The sequence below is a fragment of the Chamaea fasciata genome, unplaced genomic scaffold (assembly GCF_029207755.1).
Source record: "Chamaea fasciata isolate MVZ Bird 193981 ecotype frontalis unplaced genomic scaffold, bChaFas1.0.hap1 SCAF_3, whole genome shotgun sequence".
In the NCBI taxonomy this organism is placed as follows: domain Eukaryota; kingdom Metazoa; phylum Chordata; class Aves; order Passeriformes; family Sylviidae; genus Chamaea; species Chamaea fasciata.
In genome coordinates this window covers 102,068,234-102,084,927 of record NW_027094088.1, presented here as the reverse complement: position 1 = coordinate 102,084,927, position 16,694 = coordinate 102,068,234, and positions in this window count along the sequence as shown.

Below are 16,694 nucleotides of genomic sequence, written 5' to 3'. Positions count from 1 at the left end.
TAAAAGGAATACCAAACATTCTGGGGCACTAAACCTCTTAGATCTCCTCTGCAATGTGGTGTAGTAACATGTTTCTATTGACATTTTGCCATTTACATGAAATGATGCCTACCCTAGAGAACAAGCAGAGGTGCATCCTGCCTCCTCTCTCACCATGTTAAATCCTGTCTTGAATCTTTACCAAAGAAGCAATATTTTCAGTAGAGCACACTAGGACAGTAGCTGAGTGCCTTTTTTTTTTTCAGTGAATGTTTTTTTAGAGTAAAACCATTGTTGAGAAATACTCTGAGCATTCTTCTCATGGGTCAAATCATGCTGCTAAATGCCATAGTGTTGAAATTATCCACTGAAAGTGGCTGTATGAGCACCTGTTGGAAAAAAATTAATACTTATCTCCTTTTCACATGTAGTCACAAACACTAAAACACATATGAATGTAGGGATTGTGATTTTTTTCTAGTTAACAAACCCCAAACACATAATGAATCTGTGAATGACATTGTTCTATCTGCCCATATGTAATATTATTTTTTAAAAAAAGTTTTGTAAATTTTTTCTGTTCCTTTAACTGTCAGATCTTTAGGGTTTAGAAGGTTGCCCAACCCAACAAGAAAAATGTTACAAAACCTGGTCAGTTTATCCTTCTTAAATCAGCTAAAGGCTCCTGCAGAAGGTGTCTCATGAAACATTTCAACCCTAAAATACAGACATCAGTCACAATCCAGTGAACACATGTTGGGTGAACAAACTCTGCAAGAAGAAAATGTTTAGAATAGAGTTGAGAATCTGATAGACAAAAGCAAAAAAAGTCAATACAGAAAAAGTTGCAAAGTCAGGGTGTGTGAGTAGGTGATGAGGAAAGTTGCTGAGGGACACTTGGAAAAGAGTATTAACTCTTTCCAAGGAGTGAGAAATAGTGGCTGAGGTATGATCTGCCAGGCACGATTTTACTTTTTACATCTTAAAACAAAATAATTGTTTGACATTTAGCTTTAATTTGTTTTCATAATTGTAATAACTATCAGACATCTGGTTTTATTTTCCCCTAACTGCCTAGAACAAATAAATTAACACTTTTATTTTTGTTACACTTAAAATTATTTAGGAGGTGCAGTAATCTAGGTCTTGATAGTAAAAATCAATATACCAAAAATCAGTGTGATCCTTTTTCATTCCCAGCTGAAGCATAAACTCATCTAGAGCTTGTCTTTTTATTTACTAATTTATATTAAAATTATATTAAAATTATATTTAAATATTAAAACTAACACCTTATAGTGCCTAATTTTTTTTTTTTTTAAAAAATAGAAGGATTAATATGTCATTGATACTTGACATCACTTGGGCTCTGATTTGCCAGATCTTATTATGGATGAGAAATAACTTTACAAGTTAGGCATATTCAAAGGGACCTTGCCTAATAGTTAATGGAGACCAAAAAGAAAATTTCACCTCTTCCAATAATTAAGAGAATATAAAATTTGAGAGGATAGTTAGTCTCAATGCAAGAGTGGAAAAAGAGGGGTAAGGAGAGCAGAACACTGAAGATCAGGAAAATACTTGGAAATGGGATAATTCCAGTGTCTTCTGCTGTTGTGTTTTCCTCTCAGTATGTAAGCAAATAGAACATGGATCTACATCTGGCCAAATGCACCCTCTCTGATATCAGCTCTCTGGTAGTCAGGCAAGCAGTCAGGATTTTTTTCTAGTAATTGAGTAGCCTCAAGGTGCCCTATGGCTGTTCACTAGAGTTCCATAAAAAAGAGATGTGAAAAATAAAAGACAACCACGGGAAAATGCATTAAAGGAACTGCAAGGCAGTGGAGACCTCTGTAAAATGGCATGGATTAGGCATGCCTCAAATCTGGGCACTCATTTAAATGTTCCTCTGAATTTTGTACATTTTTTCCTGGCTATATGGTTTAAGATGTGGTGTTCTATGAGTTGTCTATATATTTCTGTAAGAAGAAACTTTATTCATGCGTCATATTGGTGGGTCTTGCATGTCCCTGTAATCTAAGGCTTACTCAGCTCTCCAAACTTTTTAAATTATTTTTATGCCTGTCTACCCACCTATTTACCTATGTAGAATGAATGATACATGATTTTGTTTATTGTGGAAAGTCACTATAGGATTTATATTAATTTCAAAAGATTACAAGTAGCAGAAACTCATTATTATTAGTGAAGTGGAAGTCCTTGTATGACAAGAATTCACTTGTGCAGTGTCCTTGAAAACTCCCATTATGTATGGGTTAATAGGAACCATAACCTTGAAATCATATGCATTTTCCCATTTGAAAAGGGTATTTCTAGCACCTTTTTAACTCTTTTATTACTGACATAGCATACAATGTTGAAACTAATGACACAGTCTGTATTTTTTCTTGTTGTTGTTTTGTTCTTTATATGTGGCATGTGGTTTGAGTTTTAAAGCTTATTTCCTTTTGGTCTAATGAGCCTCTGAAAGTGATTAAATAGAAGAAAGTCAGGTTAAACCAATGACATTTTATCAGAGGAAACACTATCAAGTCTAGTGCATGAAAAGCTTTCTGTAGGTTCCCAAGATTTCTTGCAATAAATACTTTCTTACGACTGGAGTAGTAATTAGAAACTTAAGACATTAAATGTTTGTCAGACAAAATGCAAGCAAGTAATCAGAAAAAATGTTTGTATGTACTGTAGTAAGTTATCTTCTTTTCATCTGGCACTCCATTCTAGCTGCCTGATCTTTTTTTATACTAATTTAATGAACTTTCTTCATGCATGGGGAAATGCCACTTAAATTAAACTCTCAAGCTATAGTTTTGAAGAACCTTTGGAGAGAAATGGATTAAGCTTAGTCAGGATACTTTAGCAATAGATTCAGGATTAGGTCCACAGATTAAATTTATTTTACAATCAATTCACATGTTATGGAGATGTAGAGATAATGGTGGGTGAAAGCAAGAGTCTGAGTAAATCACCTCTCAGCAAGCTGTCTGTGCAGCAGACATCTTGGTAGATAAACTGTGATTACTGGAATTGAATGAGAAGTCACTAAAAATGACTACATATACCTCTGTTTTGTACAGAGATCTTGATCATCACCAGAGGCACTTCACATGGCTCTGTCAAAGGGTGGCTCAATGGAAGAGCTCCAGACTGGCTGCAGAACTGAAGGTCAGTGCAGTGGCATTGACCAGGACAACAAGCCATCCTCTTAACCACTGTCTACTCCCTGGGTATTTTGAACTTACATTTCTGTCCTAGAGTTATGCCAGCTGAGTAATTTTTGTTCATTTTTAAGTTTACAGTAAAACCTAATGTCCTAAAAAAAATGCCCTAACACACAGAGATGATAAATAGTGGGAAATATAGTAAGTGAACTAGACAAACAAGCATCTGACATATAAAACGTTATAACCCCAGCCCCCATCACCTTTAAAGTGAATATCTTGGAATAAAAATGTAAGCTTCTAAGACCACATTCACAGTAGCCTCTTTGGTGTCTCTCAGTGGGATGTGTAGCTGAGTATCATCTGTCTGAGTTGGAAACTCAGGGGAAAGGTGCATGGCTGTAATGTCCTTGAGCTTGCTGGAGACCACCCTGCTCTGGTTTAGAGACTGGCAGTAATGTTCATCTCATTTTTCTTTGCCATCTAATAGATAGACGTTGGGTTTAAGAGGTCATTTGGAAGTTTTCAGTGGAGAAAGACAGATGCCTCCTGTGGAAGTTTCACCCTATTCCAAGACAGCTGCCTAAAAGACAAGGCCTAAATTGCCCTTTACAGGTCAATTTCTCTCTAATCCATGTGCAGAACACATTTCAATAATCTGTATTTTGCCAAAAATTAAGGAAGATGAATCTCACCCTTGGTGAAATATTTCTCTCTCTTTTTAATGTTTCAAATAATATTTCTAAAGTTTTAATTTAGAAGAAGCTCATTTAAATTTTCACTGTTTCATGTCACATATCATTTATACACAGTAATGTAGCTTTTACAATTTTTTTCTCTTAAATTGTCCTATAATGATAAATAATTTTTTGCATAACTATAGCAAGTTGCATGAAATGAAAAGCATGGCAAGTAAATCACTCATGTAATAACTGAATAAGCACAGACTCTTGCACAATACCAAGTAGAGTGTTTGCCAAGGACATGCATATTGAGGTATATTGCTTTCATGTGATTTTATCCTCATTATATGCATTTGGTCATTGATACGGGATCTGCCATTAGACGTTACTATATACAAACACAGGAAAAATTATCTGAAATAAAAGAGACAGAGGCCACTGCAGATGTGGTCACCTGCAACTCAGATTTTCCTTTTTTTAGTCAAAGATATAAAAAATCTTTAGATATCTCTAAACTTGTATGCTTTCTTAAAATGAACTTGAAACTTTTCTATGAAACTAAACTGCTTAGCACTAAATGTAATGAAATAAATCTTATTTCTTGATTCTTGTTTCTAATTTGCTTGAGGAGGAAAGTTTGAGGTACATTGTTGTTTCTTTAATTTAAAATCATCTTAACATGAAATAATTAATAAATCTGTTGCCATTTCCTTATGTCAAACACAAAATTAATTATATGACCATAACCAAAAAAATACATGGCACTTAGCTGAATTCAAAGATGTAATAAAATCCCAGTCTTGGGTTTATCTACAACTCGAGTAAGACACTTTTTCTTCATCAACATTTCTCTGTGACCTAAGACATGCATAAAAAATATTGACAGTCACATGTCAGTAGTGAAACCTGTGTGCTGCTGTTAACAAACCTGTCCTTATGCATTAAATTGTGGTGTTTATTATCCACATTAATTTTCAAAGTATAATTCTTTCCCTTGCTAAAATAATTCTTTCAGCAGTTACTTCTCTGGCTACAGAAAGAAAGAATCCCCTTGAGGAGAAAATTGCCTCTAGGACGGATTAAATATGATAGAGAAAAAATCAACCTTAAACCAATGGTGACTAGACAAAATTATGTCAAGAATCAGTTTGTTGAAGTTGGACAAGGCAATGTAATCATAGATGATATGCTTTAGATGTGTGTCAAAAACAATCATAAAAAACCATTTGCAGATAAATGTCAAAGAGTAAATAAATCTAAAGTTAATTAGTAGGAAACTTGAAACAAACTGACAACATTTTATTTTAAGCTTTGGTTAGACAACAATTTAAAAATAATGAAAGGCAATCATTCATTTTTGTGACATGTCAGAAGTCTGGACAGCTTATAGATCTAAAATATATCTGAAATCTAGGCTGAAGAAAATTATTCGAAAAATTCAATAGCAGTTAAGGATTATTAGGATTCTGGCAAGGCTGAAAGTCCTGACAATTTTACAAGAAACTATAATCCATATTTTAAGTACCGGGGAAAAAAAGAGGAAAGGAAAAAAAAAGGAAAGTTTGTAATAAATAATATTGTAATAAAATCCATATTTTAAGTGTTGGGGGAAAAAAGAGGAAACCTTATTCAATGACTGCTGTTGAAGAAGCTTTTATACCTTCCTCTGAGACAGTTTATGTCACTGTCATCTGAAGAATGAATCAGGATAACCAAGATGAACTATTCATCCGAAGTGAATGCACCTCTGATGATCTTTCTGAGGAGGACTGTAAGGGTTTACCACAGCTGGAGTAGCTGTAGTGCATTTCTAGTCTGTTGCTCAAGTTCTGCTTTTATGAATTGGGAAGAGCAAACCTTTGTGGTGTGTGATGACACCCATGGACTCAGCAGGTGAGGGTGAAATGTTGGCCTGGACATGCTCAGGTCAGTTTATGGGATAACATTTACTGCCTCCAGTGCAGATCTGATATCACATGTGGTGTTAATGATTGTGTACACCTGTTAGCATGGATGCACATGGATGTCCAAAACAGCCTTGCACAATTGCTGTCTCACAGTCAAAAAGCTGTAAATTTTATGGCTGTATTATTTTATCTATCGAAATAAAATTCTCTCCAGATAGCTCAGAGGGGTTTGTCCACCCTTCCCTCTCCCTCCTATTTGCAAGAGAAGACAAATTGCCCAAATATATCCTGATCACATTCCACATACTTCTGCCAGCAGGAAAAGTAGAATTTAACAGAGAGCCTGGGTACCCAGGGTGGTCAACCCAGCCATTTCTAAGATTCAGGGATGATGGAAAAGAACTCCCTGCTGGTCCTCGGGGGTGACCTTCCAACTGAGCTGTCGGGTTATCACAGACCCATCTGTAAACAAAGGATAGCAGGTTCCCTGGGCAGTGTCAGGATCACACTCAGTGTGACACTGTGTTTGGATGTTCAAAGAACCCCCCTCTCCTTGCTTTCTTTTCCAGGCTTAATAAAGGAACTGCTAAAACCTATGTAGCCTGATAAGATGACAAGACAGTCTTTTAGTGTTATTGATTGTATACAAGAGGTGGAATGATGAATTATTTCCTATAATGCATCCTGAGTGGTTTCATCTTTTTCAGAGATGTTCTTGAAATTCTTTGAATTCAGTTCTTAAACTTCCTGCTGGAAAGAAAAGGGACTTCATTAGGCTGGAGGGCTGGAGAAAGACAAATATCTTCTACCTGATAAGAGAAGAGAGAGAACTTTCAGAATGCATGATCTGAGAGGAATGAAGAGGTATAGCATATAAAATAAACTCTGGAATGCTATCCTGAGAATGCTGTCAAAATTAACCCGGGGGACAAACCGGATGCCCCAAAGGCATTTCACATATAATAAACTTCAAACTTTCACCACCTTCCCTTATGTATGGTGGCACAGCTGATTGGCTGTGGATTTCATTTCCTCGCTGCAGTGAAAAAGAGTTTTATTACTCAACGAAAGAAGTTCCTCTAGCAGCCACCAGTATTAGTACCAATCATATGCCATTCCTATTCTGTGATTTGGTGTGACTCTGTAGGCAGTCGTGTGTCAGGATATTGTGTGTGTTAGCTGATGAAAGCTGCCTTTCCTATGCCTGTTCCTGTATTTGTCATATTCAGTCTTCACTAAATGGCTTAGAACCCTAAGGTTCCTTATGAATATACTATCTCCTGTACTTACTCTGTGTGATATAAACTAAGATTAAGCCTAGAACACAAACCTCAGGGTTTGCAACAAAACATTTGAGAATGGATTCCAAAAAGAATGTCACTTTTATGGTATCGTTCCCTGCGCTTCAATTATCACCCAAAGACTGCTGCTAGTTTGGCTGTGTGAAAACCACCAGATATCAGTGGAGGACTTTGAAGAGTTACAAATAATTCTACAAGTTACAAATAATTTTACAATTCACGTTTAAATAAATGTAAGGCTTGGGACTTGGAACAGCACGGTTGGCGTAGGTGATTTCTGTACAGGCATTGCAAAGGGAGGGGATTGTCGGTTTTCTTTGAAGTAAACTTGTGGTCTTGCCATTGCTACAACACTCATTCTGAAACCAGTTTTGAACTTTCTAGTTTGACTGAAAATCTCTGAGGGTCAGATATGCTGCAAACAAAAACAATTAGATGTTGCCCCCTCCTTGGCTGTTGCTATGATTTTGGATTTTATAGGGGTTTTTTTTATTATTCACTCTTTAAAACAATTTTTAGGGCAGCTTTTAGCAGGTTTGGAAGAAAGCAGCAGGAGAGACTGAAAAGTTATTGATATTCCCAAAGAGCAGCAAGAAACCCAGGGAACAGGGAAGGCTGCAGATGGGTCCAGCTTGAGATGTCATCGAAGCTTAGGCTCACTGAAGAGGTGCCAGAAACATATTTAGGAATACAGCTATAAAACATTTTTATTCGTTAGAAGCAAGCCCCAGCACTGCAAATGTCAATTTTCTTGAGGGCTTCCTCTCTCCTATATCTACAGGCTATTTTTCTTAAAGCAATGCAAGGAAGACTTGGTGCAAATGTAGAGCATCTTTACACAGACAGAAAAAGGCTCTTGGTTATATCCAAAGGTGTTTTTAGGAAATATTTTGGTGGATTGTGCTCACTATCATATTTAGCATATAATATTATATATTTGTAATTAATATATAATTATTGCTTCTTCAAATTTCACTGCATGATGAAAGCTTTATTTACATATTGTTCTGTTGCTCAGATGTCAAGGAGGTTATCTGGGACTTTCAGACACTTGATCAGAGTTAACTGATGAAAGCCTAACCCTGTTGTCTAAATCTGTCGCCCCTCTGACTTTACCACCATGGTTGAGCCTGCCAGCAGTGCTTTGTCCATACTGAGAGTGCTCCGTGCTTCCTTTGTCGAACTTGTTTTTATTGACCTGCCCAACACAAGGCACCATCTCTCACTGCCAGGTCAGCCCAAGGTATTGTATACCAGGGAATAGACCATGACAGAAGAAAATAAACACTGGGGAAGGAGGAAGTTCTGAGAGCTTTCACAGCCCAGATGGGAGCCCAGGCTCTTTGTACTCTGAGCATGAAGCATGGGCAGTATGAGCAACAGAGATTTGAGCACTGTGCTGTGGGAAGAGCTATATCCCACCCTTCCAAGAATCCTTTCTCATCCTGTACCACTTCTGTGATACAACTCAGACTAATGTAGCCATAGACACAGTTTTGTCTGAAATGGATCTTGGCACAACTTATTATCAAAACATAATATGTTTGGTAATTTTTCTATTGTTTTTAGTTGCCTACATTACTTTAACATTTTTTGTCTTCTTAAATTCTTTATATTCATGTTTGCTCTTCACTAAATGAAGAAGAAAACTGTAAGACATTTTGACTTACTAATTAGAAGTGTGAGATGTCCTAGACCCTACAGCATGTTTTTCACAATATAAAACTAAAACCACATGAAGCATAAAGTTTTCCTTGGTGGTATGTGAAAGGTCCAATAATGCAAGTCTGGAGCACTGGGCTGACAACCGCATTTGGTCACTATGAACTTCCTCTTAATGGAAAACTAAATCTCAAGCATCTTAATAATCCTACAGACATTCTTCATATTTATTTTATCTCTCAAGGGAGGGGTCCAGTAATTGCAGTGGCACCAAGTTGAGAGGTGCAGTTGACACAATAGGAGGAAGGGATGGTATCTGGGGAGAACTGGAAAAGCTTGAGAATGTAAAGACATGTTAGGAGGAAATTCTTTACTCAGAGGGTGGTGAGGCCCTGGAACAGGCTGCCCAGAGATATTGTGGATGCCCCATCTCTGGAAGTGTTTGTGGTTGGATGGGGCCCTGAGCAACCTGGTGAACTGGGTGGCATCCTTGTCCATGGTGGGAGAGTTGGAACTAAATGATCTTTGAGATCCCTTCTCACCAAAACCATTAGATAATTCTATTACATGATTGCTCCTGTAAAAATTATACTAAATAAATTATAAGGATGACCCAAAAGAAACAGTTAGAATTAATAGAAATTTCAGGAAAATAGAAGAAGATATATTGTCTCCATCATTGTCCATCACCTTATAAAAAAATATCATTACTATTCTTTTAAAAAGAGTTTTGATTTACTGGGGTATTTTTGTGCCAATGGAAGTAATCATAATGCCCTGTATAAATATGTGTGTGTGTTTTTATATATATACATATATATATATATACATACACACACACACACACACACACACACACACACACACATATATATATATATACACATATATAATTTTATGAATGGACTTTCTTGTCCCCTTTCTATGTAGGATACACATGCCAGTTTCCTGTGGTTGTGTTTGAATGTTCAGTAACTCATTCAGTGGCTCAAAGTAATGAAATACATTTTTCAACAAGGGCCTTTAACATTAATATAATAGAATGCATGAATATTACAATGAAAATATGCCAAAATTCAAACTTCTTTAAACCTGAAACTTATTAGGTTTGCCTTTATTATTGAAGATCAATTCAAACAGATTATAGGGTTTTTTCCCATTTATATATTTTAAGAACAGAATATTACTGTAAAAGTAACCTAGCTGAGTTGTACTTATACTGGAATGAAAGCATGATAACATTTGTATCAGCCATAGAATTGTATGTCTCTTCTTATCTCTCAAGAAATTTGAAGTATCTTGATAAACCAGAAAAATCCCTTGAGAGTTGTGGGTTCTTTTTTTAATCCAGACATGTGCCAGTTTGTTTTTCACTAAACGTTTCACAACTGAGGTGAACTAGAACAGATCACCAGAAGTTTGCATCACTAATGAAATAATATATGGGCAAATTAGTGAGGTATAGACAAAACAATTTTTAATAACATTTTTTTAAAATCCTCCATTCATTTACCTGACAACATACAGGACTCACATCAGACACTCCACTAAGTCCTCAAGCACTGCTCTGAGGTGTATTTTGAATGTGAAGAACTAATTCCATTACACACAGAGTAGCTAAGTTTCCAAGTGTAATGCATGTATTTCCAAGGATTTTTTTTGCCTGCCTTACTTTGCATGAGTAAGGAATGAAAATACTAAACATTTATCTGTGTGATCTGAATCAAATTCATGTGCAAAATAGAATTTTTATAATAATGCATACCTTTTTTTTCCCTTGTCCAAAGCTATTTCACTTAGCTCCAAACAATATCACATTTCAGTAAAGGATTTTTTTAAATATTGTCAGATCACCCAATGGGAATCATATTAGCCTAAAATCGGAAATCTTTCTTCATTAGTGAAAAAACCTGCCATTTTATGGGTAAATGTTAAAACAATACCCATTTAATTTTTGTTTCTCAGAGAAGAATGGTATTTTTAAGAGAAGAAAAGTTGAGGAGAGTCATGGTTTTGATAAGATCTGTACACAGGACCTAAACTATTAAAAAGTAGTTTTGGAATCAGAATAAGTGACTCATCTTCACAGCCTGGAAGTGGAGGTACTGAGTCAGCTGTTGGCTGGGAGTGCTGTTGATGACCAGAAGGAGCCAGACAGGATTCCTGCCTTTAATGCCAAATTCAAAGCATTTAGACACAGCCTGAGCAACACCCTAAAGACAATGGAGCAGCTTCAGTGGCAAACTGACATTTTGACCTGTGCACAAAAAACACACTTGACCCTGAAAATGATCAGAGAAAGAAGAGTAGATATGGGAGTGCAAGGAAGTGGAAAGAGGTGGATGCTATTGCACTTGCTCAAAGTGTTGTAGGGGAGTCACAACTGATATGGAGGAGTAAGCCTGAGCAACAAGGGTCGCATCCTGTGCAGTGATGATGTATTTGTGGTTTGTGTATAAATAAGACAGCACCCATATGTCCCAGAACCTCACTTTGGATACTGATCCCTGTTGTGAGCTGTGCAAGGCATGTCTTTGTCACTTGTGACAAAGGGGAGATGGTAAATTATACTAGTGCATGGAAAACACTGAGACATTTTTGGTTCCTGAGAGGCTTTAAAAAACTGTCTATCAGAGAGGAATACTCACATCCACACATAGACTTCTGACTTTATAGGGCACAGCTGATTTTTTCTGTCTGTTTTCATAATTTTTGAACTTTGTCTCCTGTCATCCCTCCTCAACACAAGTTGTTTCTTGTGACATCCAATGTCAAGTACTGAGCTATTAACCAGTGCCTTCCAGCACTTCAGTAAAGCTCCTAGTAGGTGTTACAATAGAAACTAACACATCAAAGGTGTTAGTAGCTTCTCATCACATAACATTTCCCTGCTAAAAAGAAATCAATATGAAATGGCTTAATCAAGAAAGTTGAAACTTTACATTATGCAATATTTCTTTGATAATTTTCATCTAAAAGTTTGGATTTCATGCTTGTGTTTGCAGCTTCTGTCAGAAGCAGGTTAATTTTTTTCAGTGAAGGAAAGGAAGATTTGGAGCATAATTAAAACAAAAAAGTTTCATTCAACTAGTCTGCTTTTATTTCCAAGGGCATTAACACCCCTTCTTCTATCTCTTGCAGCAGCAGAATTACTGAAAACATCGATAAATCAACCTTTGTGTGGCACATCCAATAGCTGTTGATAGGTGGTGGGAAATACAACATACCATAATTCAACAGGTGCAGAAAAGCTGTAAGACTGGAAGACAGGAAAATAATCAGATTCTTAGTATTACCTCTGTATCTTGCATGTCCTAACTTTTTTCTTCTGTTAATAATAATCTTTATACACAGAATGACACACCATAAAGTGATTGTCTGATTTACATACTCTTTTCCTTTGTACGATTTTATGATATCAGGGGCTTCTCAGAAATTAATATTTTGATCAATGAATGAACTCAACTTCTCTCAGGTTCCTTGTCTTAGTCTGTAGAAGAAAAACACATCCAATACAAAAACCCCCTATGGAAAAAATATATATATCCCCTATTTTCCCAGTTACTCCTAAACTAGTAATAGAAATATCACAAAAATGCACAGAATATATTCACAAAAATTATTGCTTGTATTGATTATACACAGTTTCTGATGTTACGGGGCTGGAACCTCTACTTTCAAAATCTGGTGAATGATTAAGTTGTCCATGTGAAGACCACACCTTTCAGAGGTATGTCAGATAAAGCACAGTTGAAAAATATATATGAAGTAAAGGTAAGAAGAAGAAAATTTGAAAACAATAGATGTCATTCAGTTCCCAAAAGAAGTGGAAAACCTGGGTGACTGCACATCAGAAGATGTCCCCATTACCTTTAAATTTGTTTTGTCAATAAAAATACATTCACCTCTTGTTCACAAGAATTGTATATATTATATATGGACTTCTTAGAACCAATACAACAAATAGCTGTATTCACAAGTCCTAATTATTTATTCCAGGCAAAATCCAAAACGAAAAACAGCATCAGGCAAGAACAAACAATTTGGTTTGGAAACAGCGACCCTGAGTTGCCTGAACATTTTTGTGTTTTTCTTTCCTGGAAATCAATCAGGTGAATGACCCAACAAGTTAGAACAAAGGCATGGCTACATACCAAGGGCTAGAACAGCCTTGAGAGAAAACAGCATTTTCTACAGGAACAAGGTAATGGAATAACTATGTTTCATTGAGTATTGATGGTAATATGCTCCTAGATGCCACTCAGATGCCTTGAAAATAGTTTCTTAAGATCCTGAGTCAGTCATTGTGACCCTGTCAAAATTTTAGAAGAAAATAAAATCTTCCCTGCACTAAGAACAGGCTAGTTTTCGACATGAGGTTTCTTCTTGGCCATTCTTCAGGCTTACACTGACTTTTAGCAGTGTGTTGGTATTTTTATTGGTGCCCTTCGGTTATACTCTTGGTCATTCTTATCAATGCATCAAAGCATTCCCATATTTGGTTTTGCCATTTATAAAATGAGAGAAATAACTATTTGGCTATGTAATCATTTTATCTCTAGCGTAGGGAATCAAGAAGCAGCTATTTAATAGTAGCTGATTATTGTTTGTTTAAATTAATGAAACGGCAAGGTGCCCAGATACCTGAAACTGAAGCAGATTTTTCCTTAAGCATTAATTCTGCATACAAACTTTTGTAGCAGCTCAAGCAGCATGCAGCAGTTTCTCAGGCTCAAGGCTGTCTCCCAGGATTTCTTAATCCTCACTACTAGTATAGAACTTTTTCAAATTGGAAAAGAGATAAATCAGATCAAGATTTCTCCCTTTTTTTCTGTGCTATTTATTCTGAGTTCTCCCCAGTATCATATCTTGCAAAAAAACCAGCAGAAACTTTCTTGCACTAGAAACGGAATGCCATAAACAATGCAAATGTGGTAAAAGCAGGTCTTTGTTGGACGTATTTACCCTTCTAAAACATTTACTCTTATGTAAAGTTTTGCCAGTCCTCAGTTCTGGAGTGTTTACTGACAAGCTGCCCAGTTCCTGTAGCAATTTATTTCAAATTTATGACTGTGACAGATTTCCAGTGTGCATAATAATCATGGCTCATGTCTTTTCCTCTCCTCTTTGCAAATTTTTTGGTGTGGGAGTGCCCTAATTGGCTTCTGCTGATTTATGTGCTACTTTGTTCTTTATCTGCTTGCACCTCACCAGTAGATCTTGCCATCATTTCCAGGGCTCACACAACCCTGTCAGCACTTAGCAGTCAAAGGTCAAAGAACTTCACAACACATGGTTAAATAGGTTGAAAAATCTTGCCTAGTATTAAGCCCCAGCGCCTCAAATGAAGAAAAATGGTGCTGGCATCAGCAGCAAAGCAGCATTACCAAACAGCAGGATGTTTCGGTGCACTGGCATCAGAGTGACATGTCCGTCCTTGAGAATCCCAATTCTAGGAGTAGACAGTGAAACCCGTGCTCCCGATTGTCACTGATTTATGTTTTGCTTTGTTCCTTATCTCTTTGGAAGTATCCAGGAGGGCCATACACATGTTGCTATCTTTCTTTCATCTTTCAAGTTGTCTGTGACCTGTTCATCTTTGGCTGATGCTCCCTCTCTGCCCTGGAAGCTCTTCAGTGTGCGCTTCCTACACCCATTTGCAAGTTTGCAGAAGGCTGGCAATACTTAACACCTAAGCAAACTTGCCTGAAGAAAGTAAAAATAAATCCACCTGAATTCCCCTCGTGAGTACTCTTATTTTTGTGTAACAAACCTACACAGAGATGACAAATGCTTGACTTCACTGAAGACAATGACTTCATCAGGGATGTAATTTTCAAGTATTTGTGACAGTTCTTTTCCAAAGTTTCATGGCTTCTCCAAACAGATAAAATAATTATTTCAAATTTAAATTAATTTATGTGTAAGTGTAGGTATTATGTTATACAAAGCCTCTTTTCCTTTCATTCAGATCATGGAAAGAATTTTGAAGTTTTTTATGCAAGAAGTAAATATTTTTAAATTTTTAGTTCTTACTTTTGCCTTTCTCATTATATGTCTTTTTATCTGGAAAAACTTGGAAAGGATGGGACAAAGGAAAACAAGTGGGAAACAAAGAAAAAATTACTACATATTCATCTATATAATTAAGTGGGTTTAATTTTTTATTAAGTACATTAGAAGTATCATCAGAAAATAGATCACAGAGAAGAAAAAGTCAGCCTCTTTCAATGAAAAGTGCATTTTGATAGAAACATTTAATACAGATCAAAAACCCTAGGCCTCATTCAGCTGTCCTGAGAAATCTTAAATTATCACTATTGACCAAGCGTCTTGTCTCCCACATGTAGGCATTTCCAACTAGAAGGCCAAAGAACTGCTCTGAGGGAGGGAAAGGCTGAGTGGGCTGAACAGAGACCAACCTGGTGACAGCTGACTGACAGCTTTGAACCATTCCCTGAAATCAATGATCCTGGAAAACTGACAGTCCATGAACTTGCTGTTAGCTCTGGGTGGCTGCTGTGCTGCTGGGAGATGAAGACATCCTGGGATGATATTCCAGAGGACAGGTCACTAAACCATGATAATCCACTGTGAATAGGGAATGGTATTTTTCATAAAGGAAAGAGAAATATTTATTTGAAGATCTCTCCAACACTAAATTACTTGACAATTCAAGATTAAATGTGGCAAAGCAAGTGACTTTAGCTGCTCTTTCTGACACTGCTTAAAAATTACAGAATGAAAATCTCAGTCAAGTAACTCATAACTATAAAATCATACTTGATCCTTTTAAATGTCTCAATTTCCAGAATGAGACACTTTGCTATGAATGACTTACTTATTTTGTGCTGCCTCATAACACACTGGACTACAATGACCTGCCTTTTAATTTCTGTTTTGATTGTGCTCCCAGTCCTTCCCCACACTCTTGCTCACCAACATGTGAGCAATACTTGAATCCTAAGGCTTTGGAATATTAAGGATATGCAAAAATGCAGTTAATCTGTCTCTTTGGATTTGCATGCATGGGTTGAGTAGGCCAATAAGCCAATAAGTCATTCTTTAAAACTCCCACAGTGTGGGAAATTCATTGGTGACAAACGTCAGCATGATATTTGAGACACATTCAGACTCTGTTATGAAACTCCCATTCCTCTAAGGACTGCTTGAGACTTCTTAGCATTGCTAATGCTCTATAGCCTTCACTCTCTGCCCAGTCATTCCCTGTGTGAATATCTGTTGCTGCTGTCTTTTCTTACATAAAATTAAATACAGTCACTACATAATAAAAGCATTGCCACTCAGCCTGGCACAGCACAGTTTATCTGTAAGACACAGCAGCAGGTATTCATAATAATTTAGTCTGTGATGCCCTGCACCTTTCAGTGCATTTGTACACTCCCACTTCCATGACATTTTCCATGAACCAACTGGGTTATTTTGCCAGTGAGACAGGGAATAACTATGTACATAGAAGGAATTCTGGGCACCTACTTCAGCTACTTCAGATGGAGTAAATCCTTTGGTTTGACACTGCTATAAATGGTCTTGATTTCAGCAGCAAATGCTAAGCAGCTACTAAAGCAGTGTCATAAGTATTTTATATAGATTTAGGCAATACTTGAATAATCTGTGTTCACTTCTTCCCACCTGAATGAGCAATTGAGGCTTAAATTTTAACACTCAATAGCTGTCCTAGACCCATAAATCTTATCCTTATTGCAACTTATGCTTATATTTCCTTTGCCCAACAGGTCAAGATTTCACCTGGGGAATTTTCCTCAGGTAACTGTGAATCTTATCCTGACTCATTGCATGAAGTATATTACACTGCAAATTCTGGGAACAGGTAAAATCAGTTCAGTGAGGCAGGTCAATACTACACTGATGGTAAATATATGGATTCCTCATTAAATAAAAATAAAGCATTATTAGTATTCCATAAAACTACATTTCAATTATATTTAAAATACAATCTTA